The sequence below is a fragment of the Gorilla gorilla genome, chromosome 16, assembly GCF_029281585.2.
Source record: "Gorilla gorilla gorilla isolate KB3781 chromosome 16, NHGRI_mGorGor1-v2.1_pri, whole genome shotgun sequence".
NCBI lineage: Eukaryota > Metazoa > Chordata > Mammalia > Primates > Hominidae > Gorilla > Gorilla gorilla.
This window is the reverse complement of record NC_073240.2, coordinates 105,039,721-105,055,987: the sequence shown is the minus strand read 5'-3', so window position 1 is coordinate 105,055,987 and position 16,267 is coordinate 105,039,721.

Sequence of the window (16,267 nt, the reverse complement as noted above, 5' to 3'; positions counted from 1 at the left end):
TTAGTATAAGTGACCAGTGCTGCAACAACCACATTCCAAAAAGTATTGTGATCCTCCAAAATTACAATGTCTAAATGACATTATTCTCCTTCATGAGACCATTATACCTTAATTTTTCAGCACCATGAAAATCTACAAATGCCCTCTAAAATATATTTAGAAAACGTGGGGAAAAAATAGATACAGTTTCAGAAGATACATATATTTTGAAAATTAGCCTTTTTGGAATAAATTATTCTTTATGACATATAAATAAACACGTTTTTCAGACTGGCGGGGTAACATTTGCATCAGTCAAAATAATTAGATTACTAAAACCTGTAATCTTATTAGAAAAATGGTTTATTCAGAGAATCATTGGAATTATTAGCCTTCAAGCTGCTATAGATTGAATCTGATCAAAATAATTAAGATAATATTATTTCATTTTTCAGTATAATATCTCCTTAGTATTTTTGTTTCTTATTTAATATGTGATTATATTTACTTCTGTGAATAATATGGATGAAGATCGTTACAGTGTCAAGATCACTGGGTTCAGAGCACAGAAACCTCAAGTCTATTCTTTTTTCTTAAATACCTGTAAGACTTTAAAGAAGACAGAGTTTCTGGACTCTAATTTCTCTATCTGTAGAATAAATGGGTTAGACCAAATAACTCCTTTCTGCTTATAAATTTTCTAATTATATGACTGAGCTTACACCTGGAAAACAGTCTATCTCCTGTATAAATTAATGATAGAAATGAAAACCACCACGTTTCATGAAATTAACCACATAAATATCAACATCAACTGCTCAGAAGGACTTAAGTGCAAGTATCACAGGAATTCTGAAGCACAGAGAACTAAATATAAGAAATGTAACATTCTTCGTATTTTCAAAGAAGATTTTAATAATATATGTAAACACAGTAGCCTGTTCATAAGAAAAAAGAAAAGGGACGTCTTAGCATATTCAGGGTTCAACCAAAACTACTACTGGAATGTAAATCAAAGTAATATTCACCTAACTGTCATAATTGGCATGAATAATTTTAAGTAAAACACTTTTATTTGATATTAAATGTGAACAATAAGCCAAAACAGAGAAAATTAATCAATTGATCATTTATTGAAACTGAAATAAAAATATATAATTATTGAAGTCTCTTATATACATAAACCAATCATTGCTTAAATGAGCTGACATACTAGCTCCATAGTTTTATGTCACTAAGGAACTCTTTTGAACACAATAAAGAAACCAGAATTGAGCACAAAGAATGATGAACTGGGAAGTTCATGGCTTTCTATCTACTAATTAGGAGTACAATCATTCAGTCAAACAGCCACTCAACAAACATTTAGCATACAGCTTCTGGATACCAGGTACTGGTGTAGGTGCTAGAGCAACAAGGAAATAGTCCCTGCATTCAGTGAGCTCACAGGCAAGTAAACAAGTAAGTATAAAGACTGCATGACTGATTGGGAGCGGTGGTTCATGCCTGTAATCCCAGCACTTTGGGAGGCCAACGTGGGCAGATCACGAGGTCAAGAGATCGAGACCATCCTGGCCAACATAGTGAAACCCCGTCTCTACTAAAAATACAAAAATTAGCTGGGCACGGTGGTGCACGCCTGTAGTTACTTGGGAGGCTGAGGCAAGAGAATCAGTTGAACCTGGAAGGTAAAGGTTGCAGTGAGCTGAGATCACACCACTGCACTCCAGCCTGGTGACAGAGTGAGACTCTGTCTCAAAAAAAAAAAAAAAAAAAAAAAGACTCCATGATAAATGTGTATCTACAAAGGGCACAAAGGAATGAGTAGCTAATCCCCAAAGCCATATGGAGCAGTCAGTATAAGCTTCAGGAAAAGAAACTGAAGTAAAAAGCTAACGTGAATCTGAAAAAAATGAGTAGGTATTTTCCAAGCACGTTTCAGGGGAAAAGTTGCAGGATGCAGAAGTCCTCCCAAGTACAAAAAGAGAATGAACTCTGGACAACTGGCAATTTATGGCACACAGGAATCAGTAAATGTAGGGATGAGAGGCACACAGAAACATGGCCAAAAACAGGAATTTTGACTTTATTCCATAAATCATGGAAAGCCACCAATGGGTTTTAAGTAATAAAATACTAAGACCAGGTTTGCATTTTAGAAAGATCAATTTGATTTCAGTGAGGAGGTCCAAAAATGAGAGCAGCAAGGCCAGATAGAAGTCCTGCTGCAACTAGCTATGGTTAGAGATGCAGACCAAAACTAAGGTGAAATCATTTAGAAGAAAGAACGTGGATATAAGAGCCATTGGTTTGGCCTCTCCACATCATTTTTTTAATTTTATTTTCATTTATTTATTTATTTATTTTTTGAGACAGAGTCTCGCTCTGTCACCCAGGCTGGAGTGCAGTGGCGTGATCTTGGCTCACTGCAAGTTCTGCCTCCCGGGTTCACACTATTCTCCTGCCTCAGCCTCCCGAGTAGCTGGGACTACAGGCACGTGCCACCACGCCCAGCTAATTTTTTCTATTTTTTAGTAGAGATGGGGTTTCACCATGTTAGCCAGGATGGTCTCGATCTCCTGACCTCGTGATCCACCCACCTCGGCCTCCCAATGTGCTGGGATTACAGGCTTGAGCCACCATGCCCAGCTGGCCTCTCCACATCTTTACTGTTATACTGATAACATGGGGATGAAAATAAATATTATTTGTATTTAAACTATTATTGTTATGTGAAAATTAAACAAATAACATACTATGATAACATCGGAGGTTCAAGAAATATTAAGTCTTGAAAATAGGAAAGATGAAAGGAAGGAAACAGGGAGTGGGGAGGAAAGTAGGAGAAAGGAGAGAATATAGGAATGAGAGAGGAGGAAAATAATAAGAAAGAAGTAGAAAGCTAGGTACGGTGGCTCATGACTGTAATCCCAGCGCTTTGGGAGGCCGAATCAGGCAGATCACAAGGTCAGGAGTTCAAGACCAGCCTGGCCAATATGGTAAAACCTTGTCTCCACTAAAAATACAAAAATTAGCTGGGTGTGGTGGCAGGCACCTATAGTCCCAGCTACTCGGGAGGCTGAGGCAGGAGAATCACTTGACCCTGGGAGGCAGAGGTTGCAGTGAGCTGAGATCATACCACTGCACTCCAGCCTGGGTGACAGAGAAAGATGCTGTCTCAAAAAAAAAAAAAAAAAGAAAAAAAAAAAAAGAAAGAAGTAGAAAAAGATATAGTATTTCTTAATCAGCAGAAGCTACTCTTATTTTTCAATACTCTACCTTTCTAATGTATCACTGACAAGGAAAGGTCTTGAATAATTGACTGAAGTCAGAATAGGTAAGGCACTCTACCTGTGGATACATGAGAGGCCTTAAAAAGTTCATGGAAAATGTATATTATGAAAAAAACTATGCAAAGGTTTCAATTTTGGCAGCAAAATAAACTCATACTAATTTATTATAGCATGTTTGAACAGGATCTAGTTTGAGACAGTAAGAAGGAGTAGACATTAGTTTGAAAAGAGCCCCTAGCAGAGCAATGTAAATTCTGCTAAAATTGAAGCAAGAACAAACATTAGATTATGATGAAGCTTGAGTGAAAGAATGGTGAAATCACTGATGCTTTACAAGAAGCTTGAGGGGACAATGCACCAAAGAAATCAGTAGTTCACAAGCGGACAGCTTTTTTAAAGAAGAAACGAGATGATGTGGAAGATGAAGTCCACAGGGACAGATCATCCATATCAATTTGCAAGGAAAAAAATTAATCTTGTTTGTGCCCTAATTGAAGAGGACTGATAATCAACAGCACAAACAATAGCCAACATCGTAGACATCTTAATTGGTTCAGCTTACACAGTTCTGACTAAAAAATTAAAGTTGAACCAACTTTCCACTGCATGGGTGCCAAAAGTGTTGTGCTCAGATCAGCTGCAGACAAGAGGAGAGCTCTCAATGGAAATTTTAAAGAACTAGGGTCAAGATCCTGAAGGATTTCTTTGAAGAATTGTAACAGAAGATAAAACATGGCTTTCCCAGTATGATCCTGAGGGCAAAACACAATCAAAGCAATGGCTACCAAAGGTGGAAGTGGTCCAGTCAAAGCTAAAGGGGATCACTCAAGAGCAAAGGTCACGGCAACAGTTTTTTGGGGACATTCCAGGCATTTTGCTTGTTGACTTTGTGGAAGGTCAAAGAACAATAATATCTGCATATCATGAGAGTGTTTTGAATAAGTTAGCCAAAGTTTTAGGGCAAAATACCTGGGAAAGCTTTAGCAGACAGTCCTCTAACACCACAATGTTTCTGCTCATTCCTGTCATCAAGCAAAGGCAATTTTGTGAGAGTCTCAATGGGAAATTGTCAGGCATCCACCTTACAGCTCTGATTTGGCTCCTTCTGACTTCTTTTTGTTTCCCAATCTCAACAAATGTGGAAAGGGCACCCATTTTTCTTAAGTTAATAATGTATAAGAGACTGCATTGACATTGTTAAGTTCCCAGGACCATCAGTTCTTTAGGGATGAAAACCGAAGATCACATTTTCAATGTTTATCTTTTAACTTCATTTTTCCACAAACTTTTTGAAGTTTCTCCATACAAATGTCTCCATACAAATGAGCACTTGCAAAATAAGCAGAGAGTCTCATTCAATGGACAGAAAGTTCTGTGCCATCTAAAAATTATCTTAAGCAAGTTCAATGTGTAGCAACAGACTGTATTGATAAATATCAGTTAGGTTGACTTCTGCAATGACCATGATGGAGTAACAAGAACTAGACTTTCTCTCCCTCCTGAAACAACCAAAAAAATGGCCAAAATGTATGCCACAAAAGTTTGCAAGACCCTGTAAAGTCAGTCTCAAACAAGGTGAGCCTATCAACTGCCCTAATTTATGCCTGGAGAAAGTTTTCCAGCCCACTACTCCAGGAGAAAAGCCCAAGAGGAGCCCAGCGTTCTCCCTGAGCTGAGGGGACAGAGCTGAGAGTCCACAGAAACCATGTTGACATGAGCTCTCAGGACAAGGTTTCCGAGAAGAAGGGGCTGCACAGAAAGAGAACTCCAGAGCTCTGCAAAGGGTCCCCCTAAAGTACATAGCTAAGTAATTGTTAGGACAGGCCTAGAGAAAAGTACCTACGGTTGGGAAAACAACACCCAGATAAGATGAAAAGTAACAGTACACATGCTCACCAAGGTCCAGTAATAGTGCTTATTTTATCAGCCAAACCAGGAACACCTCAAGATTCCCAGGGATACCCAGAAGGATCTTGCCTCACTAGTTGGGAGTGATTAGCTCTAAAATGAGAACTGGTCTGATCCCACCTAATGAATTTTTAAAGCAAGACCAAAAAGAGTCAAACTCTTTCCAACTAAACTTAAATACATACCAATACAAAGATCAAGAATATTTATATATACTTCCAGCACTCAATAAGATAAAAGTCACCATATCTGACATCCAGACACAGTTTAGCAGAGACACAACAGTAACAACAAAAGACAGAAGAACGTGGCTCATAATAAGGAGAAAAATCACTGAGTCAGAACTGATCCAGAGTAAATCAAGGTGCCAGAGTTATCAGTTAAGAACATTCAAATGCTTATTGAAACAGTATTCTATATGTTCTAAAATAGAGACATGCAAGATACACTAAAGGAGGCTGGGCGCAGTGGCTCACGCCTGTAATCTCAGCATTTTGTGAGGCCGAGGCAGGTGGATCACGAAGTCAGGAGTTCAGGACCAGCCTGACCAATATGGTGAAATCCCATCTCTACTAAAAATACAAAAATTAGCGGGGCATAGTAGCATGCGGCTGTAGTCCCAGCTACATGGTAGGCTGATAGCACGTTAGTCATTAAAGAAGAAAAGATAGACACCTCTCAAAATAAAATATAGAGAGAAAATAAACTTTTAAAAAACATGAACAGAGCAATAGTAGACAGTAAATTTCAAGTAACTGAATTTACGTGTAATCTCAGTTCCCAAAGGAGAGGAGAGGGAAGATGTGAAAACATTTGGGACTTTGAGTCAGGCAAAGCTTTCTTTGATATGACCCCACAGCATGATTTATATAATAATATATTGATAAGAAGAACTCATCAAATTTAAAAAAAAGAATCTGCTCTTCAAAAGAATCTATTAAGAGACTGAAAAGACAAGCTGCAGGCTGGGAGAAAATATTTGCAATTCATATATCTGATGAAAGGCTTGCATCAAAAATATATTTTAAAAGCTCAAAATTTAATAATGAAAAACAAACAACCCCATTTAAAACTTGGGTGAAAGACTGGAACAGACATTTCAAAGTAGACATTTGTTTGGTAAATAAGCACATATGCTCAACATAATTAATGCTTAGGGCAATGCAAATTAAAACCAAAATGAGACGCCACTATCTATTTTTAAATAGCTAAGATTAGCATGACTGATAATAGCCAAGCACTGGCTTGGATGTGGAGAAGCTGAAACTCTCATACACTGCTGATGGGAATACAAAAAAGTGTAACCTTTGAAAAACAGTTTAAGAGTCCCTTAAAAAGTTAAACATACTTCTGCCGTAAGACTCAGCCATTGCACTCCTGGGTATTTACCCAACAGAGATAAAAGTAGGTGTTCATATAATGATATCAACACAAATGTTCATAGCACATGTATTCATAATAGCCCAAACTAGAAACAGTCTAAATATCAATCAATACATTAATGAATTAACTTGCTTTATCCGAATTAATTATGGATACATACTATAACATGAATGAATCTCAAAATAACTATACTAAGTGAAACAAGGCAGACTCTAGAGGTAAAACATGCAGAGAAAAAAACATAAAATGTCAGACAAAAAAGTGCATAGTGTAAAATTTTATTTATATACATTTTTTGACTGTATAAATTACTGTCCAGTGACAGAAAGCAGTTTGGTGGTTTTTAAGGGCCAGGAATGAGGGGCCAGAGAAATGTATTATAAAGAGGCATCAGGAAACTGGAGGTGAAGTATATTTCCATCACCTCGATTGTGTGCTGATGGTTTCTAAACTTTCAATATTTTTAGTTTATTATATGTTATACAAAATAAAGCTTGTAATAAAAATCAAAAGATTGAGCCATCCTTGTTTTCTCTATAAAAGAGCAGAATTCTCCTTTTAGAGATTTGGAAAGATTATTAAAAGATAAGTTACAAAATACAGTACCTGACACGTATAAAATATTAAATAATTACTAGCCATGCTTAATTATTTTGTTTTAAGTCTATATGAGTCAAGTTTTAGTAGAAATATGGGCTAGAAAAAAAAAAACAGAAAGCGGGACTCTGTGATCCGACTTGGGCTTATAGAACAGACTGCACTAGTTTGTTCTCATGCTGCTAATAAAGTCATACCCAAGACCGGGTAATTTAGAAAGGAAAGAGGTTTAAGGAACTCACAATTCCACATGGCTGGGGAGGCCTCACAGTCACGGCAGAAGGCAAAAAAGAAGCAAAGGCACATCTTAAATGGTAGCAGAGAAGAAAGCTTGTGTAGGGAAGCTCCCATTTTAAAAGCATCAGATCTCGTGAGACTTATTCGCTACCAGGAGAACAGTAGGGGGAACCCGCCCCTATGATTCAATGATCTCCACCTGACTCCATCCTTGACATGCGGGGATAATTACAATCAAGGTGAGATTCGGATGGAGACACAGCCGAATCATATCAATGACTAATGAGAGTTACGTCCAGAACCTAATGAAAACCTGTCTGAGGCCACATTCCCTGTAAAGCAGATTTGAGATAGAGATTTGTGTAGAGAACATTTAACTGGGTAAAATCCTAGGAGCCAACAACTGTGGCTAAAAAGCTGAATTGGACAAAGGGAGTTGAGATGTGAGGCAGTCACAACAAATACCTCAGCTAATCTCAAGGGGGAGCTGAGAAGCTGGGGCGACCCTTCAGAGTTGCCCTAAATTGAGGCAGGAGTATGGAGTTTTAATACCTTTCACTGGCCATTCTTCAGATACGAGTTGTCCCCAAGGATGGACATCAGCTTGACAAGTTATTAATTAGATCTCCTGAGAATAAATTCTAGAGAGAATCAGCTGAGAGGCATGATTTGCCAACACTCCCAATAGCTGGGCAAACTTCAGTTTTGAGGGAGGATTTGGGTTACACATAAAAGTCTCCACAACCAATTATTCATGGGAAATTCTATGTAGGCAGAGCTATTTCATGGCCAGTTAATCAAAACTACATAATCTATTTGGTTAAGCAAAAGAAATTAAAAAGATAAAATAAAATCTATATATTAACACTCAAAAGTTTTTAATGCATTTGCCTTGCATTTCATATGTTTTGCCTTGCATTTCGTATATTTTGCCTTGCATTTGTTTATTTGCTTTCAAAAACCTTTAGAGAACAATAATTACTAATATAATATGGAGTAGCACAGCATAGACGAGGGAAGCTAACTCTCTCCCTTTTCCCAGAACCTGGAACAGCTAAAGATAATAAGCATTGTCAGCTTTGATATCTGACATAGTTTGGATGTTTGTCCCCTTCAAATCTCACGTTAAAATGTGATCCCCAATGTTGGAGATAGATGCCTCCTGAATGGCTTGGTGCTGTCCTCTTGGTAATGAATGAGTTCTTACCCTGTGAGTTCATGCGATATCTGGTTGTTTAAAAGAGACTGACACCTCTTCCCTGTCTCTCTTGCTTCCGCTCTCACCATGTGATATGCTGGTTTCCCTTCACCTTCCACCATGATTGGAAGGTTCCTGATGCCCTCCCTGGAAGCAGGTGCCAGTACTATGCTTCATGTACAGCCTTCACAACAAGGAGCCAAATAAACCGCATTCCTTTATAAATAACCCAGCCTCAGGTATTTCTTTATAACAATGCAAATGGGCTAACAGAGTATCATTCATGGACAGTGAGTGTATTAGTCAATTTTCAAGCTGCTGATAAAGACATACCCAAGACTGGGTAATTTATAAAGAAAAAGAGGTTTAATGAATTCACATATCTGTACCGCTACCTGTATAAATATGGAAATATCTTCACCGCTACCTGTACAAACATGGAAATATCTACACCGCCATCTCTTTAAACATGGAAATATCTACACTGCTATGTGTATAAACAAGGAAATATCTACAGCGCCATCTCTATAAACATGGAAATATCTACACCGCTATCTGTATGAACATGAAAATATCTACAGAGCCATCTGTATAAATATGGAAGTATCTAACCCGCCATCTGTATAAACATGGAAATATCTACACCGCCATCTGTATAAACATGGAAATATCTACACCGCCATCTGCATAAACATGGAAATATATACACCGCCACATATATAAACATGGAAATATCCAAGCCGCCATCTCTATAAACTTGGAAATATCTACACCGCTATCTCTATAAACATGGAAATATCTACACCGCTATGTGTATCAACATGGAAATATCTATACCGCTATCTCTATAAACATGGAAATATCTACACCGCTATCTGTATAAACATGGAAATATTTACAACGCTATCTGTATGAACATGGAAATATCTACACCGCTATCTGTATAAGCATGGAAATACCTACACCGCTATCTGTATAAACATGGAAATAACTACACCACCATCTGTATAAACATGGAAATATCTACACCGCCATCTCTATAAACATTGAAATATCTACAACGCCATCTGTATGAATAGGGAAATAACTACACCGCCACCTGTATAAACATGGAAATATCTACACCGCCATCTGTTTAAACATGGAAATATGTATACCGCTATATGTATAAACATGGAAATATCTAAAACGCTATCTCTATAAACATGGAAATATCTACACCGCTAACTGTATAAACATGGAAATATTTACAACGCTATCTGTATGAACATGGAAATATCTACACCGCTATCTGTATAAGCATGGAAATACCTACACCGCTATCTGTATAAACATGGAAATACCTACACCGCCATCTGTATAAACATGGAAATATCTACACCGCCATCTCTATAAACATGGAAATATCTCCACCGCCATCTCTATAAACATGGAAATAATTACACTGCTATCTCTATAAACATGGATATATCTACACCGCTATCTGAATAAACATGGCAATATCTACACTGCTGTCTGTGAAACAGGGAATTATCAACACCGCTATCTCTATAAACATGGAAATATCAACACGACTATCTCTATAAAAATGGAAATATCAACACCAATATCTCTGTAAACATAGAAATATCTATACCGCTATGTGTATAAACATGGAAATATCTACACCGCTATGGGTATAAACATGGAAATATCTACACCGCCATCTGTATAAACATGGAAATATCTACACCGTCATCTTTATAAACATTGAAATATCTAAACCGGCATCTGTATGCACATGGAAATATCTACACCGCCATGTGTATAAATATGGAAATATCTACACCGCTATCTGTATGAACATGGAAATATCGACACCACCATCTGTATAAACAAGTAAATAACTATAATGCCATCTCCATAAACATGGAAATATCTACACCGCTATCTGTATAAACATGGAAATATCTACACCGCTATCTGTATAAACATGGAAATATCTACACCACTATCTGTATAATCATGGAAATATCTTCAGAGCTATCTGTATAAAAATGGAAATATCTACACAGCTATCTGTCAATACAAGGAAATATCTACACCGCCATCCCTATAAACATGAAAATATCTACATTGCCATCTGAATAAACATGGGAATATCTACACCGCTATCTGTATGTACATGGAAATATCTACACCGCTATCTGTATAAACATGGAAATATCTACACTGCTATCTGTAAAACAGGGAAATATCTACACCGCTATCTGTATAAACATGGAAATATCTACAATGCTCTCTCTATAAACATGGAAATACCTACACCGATATCTCCATAAACATGGAAATATCGCCACTGCTATGTGTAAAAACATGGAAATATCTACACCGCCATGTCTATAAACATGTAAATATCTACACCGTCATCTGTATAAACATGAAAATATCTACACCCAGTCTGTATCAAAATGGAAATATCCACACCGACATCTGTATGATCATAGAAATATCTACACCGTTATATGTATAAACACAGAAATATCTACACCGTTATCGGTATAAACATGGAAATGTCTACACTGCTATCTGTATAAACATGGAAATATCTACTCTGCCATCTGTAAAACAGGGAAATATCTACACCGCTAACTCTATAAACATGGAAATATCTACAATGCTCTCTGTATAAACATGGAAATATCTACACCGCTGTCTGTATAAACATGGAAATATCTTCACCGCTATCTGTATAAACATGTAAATATCTACACCGCTATCTATATAAACATGGAAATATCTACACCGCTATCTGTGTAATCATGGAAATATCTACATCGCTATCTGTATAAACATGCAAATATCTACACCGATATCTCCATAAACATGGAAATATCTACAATGCTATCTGTATGAACATGGAAATATCTACACTGCCATCTGTATAAACTTGGAAATATCTACACCGCCATCTCTATAAACATGGAAATATCTACACCGCCCTCGGTATGAACATGGAAATATCAACAACGTCATCTGTATGAACATGGAAATAACTACACAGACATCTGTGTGAACATGGAAATATCTACACCGACATCTGTATGAACATGGAAATATCTACACCGCCATCTGTATGAACATGCAAATATCTTCACCGCCATCTGTATGAAGATGGAAATATCTACACCGCCTTCTGTATGAACATGGAAATACCTACACCGCTATCTGTATGAACATGGAAATACCTACAAACCTATCTCTATAAACATCGAAATATTTACACTGCTATCTGTATAAACAAGGAAATATCTACACCGCCATCTCTATAAACATGGAAATATCTACACTGCCATCTGTATAAACATGGAAATATCTACACCGCTATCTGTATAAACATGGAAATATCTACACTGCTTTCTGTGAAACAGGGAAATTTCTACACTGCTATCTCTATAAACATGGAAATAACTACACCACAATCTCTATAATCATGGAAATATCTACACCACTATCTCTATAAACATGGAAATATCTACACCACTATCTCTATAAACATGGAAATATCTACACCGCTATTTGTATAAACATGGAAATATCAACACTGCTATCTGAATAAACATGGAAATATCTACAGCGATAAGTGTATAAACATGGAAATATCTACACCGCCATCTCTATAAACATGGAAATATTTACACCGCCGTCGGTGAGAACATGGATATATCTGTACGCCATCTCTTTAAACTTGGAAATATCTACACCGCCATCTGTATCAGCTTGCAAATATCTACACCGCCAGCTGAATGATGATGGAAATATCTACACGGCTATCTGTATAAACACAGAAATATCTGCACTGCTATCTGTATAAACATGGAAATATCTACACCGCTATCTGTATAAACATGGAAATATCTACACCGCTATCTGTATAAACATGGAAATATCTACACCGCTATCTGTATAAATATGGAAATATCTACACCGCTACCTGTAAAAACATGGAAATATCTACACCGCTAACTGTATGAACATGGAAATATCTTCACCGCCATCTGTATGAACATGGATATATCTACACAGCCATCTGGAGGAAAGTGGAAATATCTACACAGCCATCTGGATGAACATGGAATTATCTACACCGCTATCTGTGTAAACATGCATACATCTTCACCGCTATCTGTATAAACATGGAAATATTTACACCGTTTTCTGTATGAACATGGAAATATCTACACCGCTATCTGTGTAAACATGCATACATCTTCACCGCTATATGTATAAACATGGAAATATCTACACCGCTATCTGTATGAACATGGAAATATCTACACCGCTATCTCTTTGAAAATGGAAATATCTACACCGCTATCTGCATGAAAATGGAAATATCTACACAGCTATCTGCACATACATGGAAATATCTACAAAGCTATCTCTTTACACATGGAAATAAGTACACCGCTATCTCTATAAACATGGAAATATCTACACCGCCATCAGTATGAACATGGAAATATCTGCACCGTCATGTGTATGAACATATAAATATCTACACCGCCATCTGAATTAAGATGAAGATATCTACACCGCTATATGCATAAACATGGAAATATCTACACCGCTATCTGTATGAACATGGAAATATCTACACCGCTATCTGTATGAACATGGAAATATCTACACCGCCATCTCTATGAACATGGAAATATCTACACAGCCATCTGGATGAACAAGGAAATATCAGCACCGCTATCTGTATGAACATGGAAATATCTACACCACTATCTGTATGAACATGGAAATATCTTCACCGCCATCTGTATGAACATGGATATATCTACACAGCCATCTGGATGAACATGGAAATATCTACACCGCTATCTGTTTGAAGATGGAAATATCTACACCGCTATCTGCATGAAAATGGAAATATCTACACAGCTATCTGCATATACATGGAAATATCTACACAGCTATCTCTTTACACATGGAAATAACTACACCGCTATCTCTATAAACATGGAAATATCTACACCGCCATCTGTATGAACATGGACAAATCTGCACCACTATCTGTATGAACATATAAATATCTACACCGCCATCTGTATGAAGAAGGAGATATCTACACCGCTATCTGTATAAACATGGAAATATCTACACCGCTATCTGTATATACATGGAAATATCTACACCGCTATCTGTGTAAACATGCATACATCTTCACCGCTATCTGTATAAACATGGAAATATATACACCGCTATCTTTATGAACATGGAAATATCTACACCGCTAACTGTTTGAACAGGGAAATATGTACACCGCTATCTGCATGAAAATGGAAATATCTACACCGCTATCTGTATGAACATGGAAATACATACACCGCTATCTGTATGAGCATGGAAATATCTACACCGCTATCTGTATGAACATGGAAATATCTTCACCGCCATCTGTATGAACATGGATATATCTACACAGCCATCTGGATGAACATGCAAATATCTGCACCGCTATCTGTATGAACATGGAAATATCTACACCGCTATCTGTATGAACATGGATATATCTACACAGCCATCGGGATGAACATGGAAATATCTACACCGCTATCTGTGTAAACATGCATACATCTTCACGGCTATCTTTATAAGCATGGAAATATCTACACTGCTATCTGTATGAAGATGGAAATATCTACACCGCTATCTGTTTGAACATGGAAATATCTACAACGCTATCTGCATGAAAATGGAAATATATACACAGCTATCTGCATATACATGGAAATATCTATACAGCTATCTCTTCACACATGGAAATAAGTACACCGCTATCTCTATAAACATGGAAATATCCACACCGCCATCTGTATGAACATGGAAATATCTGGACCGCCATCTCTATGAACATATAAATAACTACTCCGCCATCTGTATTAAGATGGAGATATCTACACCGCTATCTGTATAAACATGGAAATATCTACACCGCTATCTGTATGAACATGGAAATACCTACACCGCTATCTGTATAAACATGGAAATATCTACACTGCTACCTGTATAAATATGGAAATATCAGCACCGCAATCTGTATGAACATGGAAATATCTACACCGCCATCTGTATGAATATGGAAACATCTACACCACTATCTGTATGAACATGGAAATAGCTACACAGCCATCTGTATGAACATGGAAATATCTACACCGCTATATGGATGAACATGGATATATCTACACCGCTATCTGTTTGAACATGGAAATATCTACAGCGCTATCTGCATGAAAATGGAATTATCTACACAGCTATCTGCATATACATGGAAATATCTATAAAGCTATCTCTTTACAGAAGGAAATAACTACACCGCTATCTCTATAAACATGGTAATATCTACACCGCAATCTGTATGAACTTGGAAATATCTGCACCGCTATCTGGACGAACATGGAAATATCTGCACCGCTATCTGTATGAACATGGAAATATCTACACCGCTATCTGTATGAACATGGAAATACCTACACCGCTATCTGTATGAACATGGAAATATCTACGCCGCTATCTGTATAAACATGGACATATCTACACCGCTATCTGTATAAACATGGAAATATCTACACCGCTACCTGTATAAACATGGAAATATCAACACCGCTATCAGTATGAACATGGAAGTATCTACACCTCCATCTGTATGAACATGGAAATTTCTTCACCGCCATCTGTATGAACATGGAAATATCTGCACCGCCATCTGTATGAACATATAAATATCTACACCGCCATCTGTATTAAGATGGAGATATCTACACCGCTATCTGTATAAACATGGAAATATCTACACCACTATGTGTATAAACATGGAAATATCTACACCGCTATCTGTATAAACATGGAAATATCTACACTGCTACCTGTATAAACATGGAAATATCAGCACCGCTATCTGCATGAACATAGAAATATCTACACCGCCATCTGTATGAACATGGAAATATCTACACAGCCATCTGTATGAACATGGAAATATCTTCACTGCCATCTGTATAAAGATGGATATGTCTACACAGCCGTCTGGATGAACATGGAAATATCTACACCGCTATCTGTATGAACATGGAAATATCTACACCGCTATCTGTGTAAGCATGCATACATCTTCACCGCTATCTGTATAAACATGGAAATAACCACACCGCTATCTGTATGAACATGGAAATATCTAAACCGCTATCTGTTTGAACATGGAAATATCTACACCGCTATTTGCATGAAAATGGAAATATCTACACAGCTATCTGCATTTACATGGAAATATCAACACAGCTATCTCTTTGCACATGGAAATAACTACACCGCTATCTCTATAAACATGGAAATATCTACACCGCCATCTGTATGAACATGGAAATATCTACACCGCCATCTGTATTAAGAAGGAGATATCTACACCGCTATCTGTATAAACATGGAAATATCTTCACCGCTATCTATATGAACATGGAAATATCTACACCGCTCTCTGTACAAACACGGAAATATGTACACCGCTACCTGTGTAAACATGGAAGTATCAGCACCGCTATCTCTATAAACATGGTAATATCTACACCGCAATCTGTATGAACTTGGAAATATCTGCACCGCTATCTGGACGAACATGGAAATA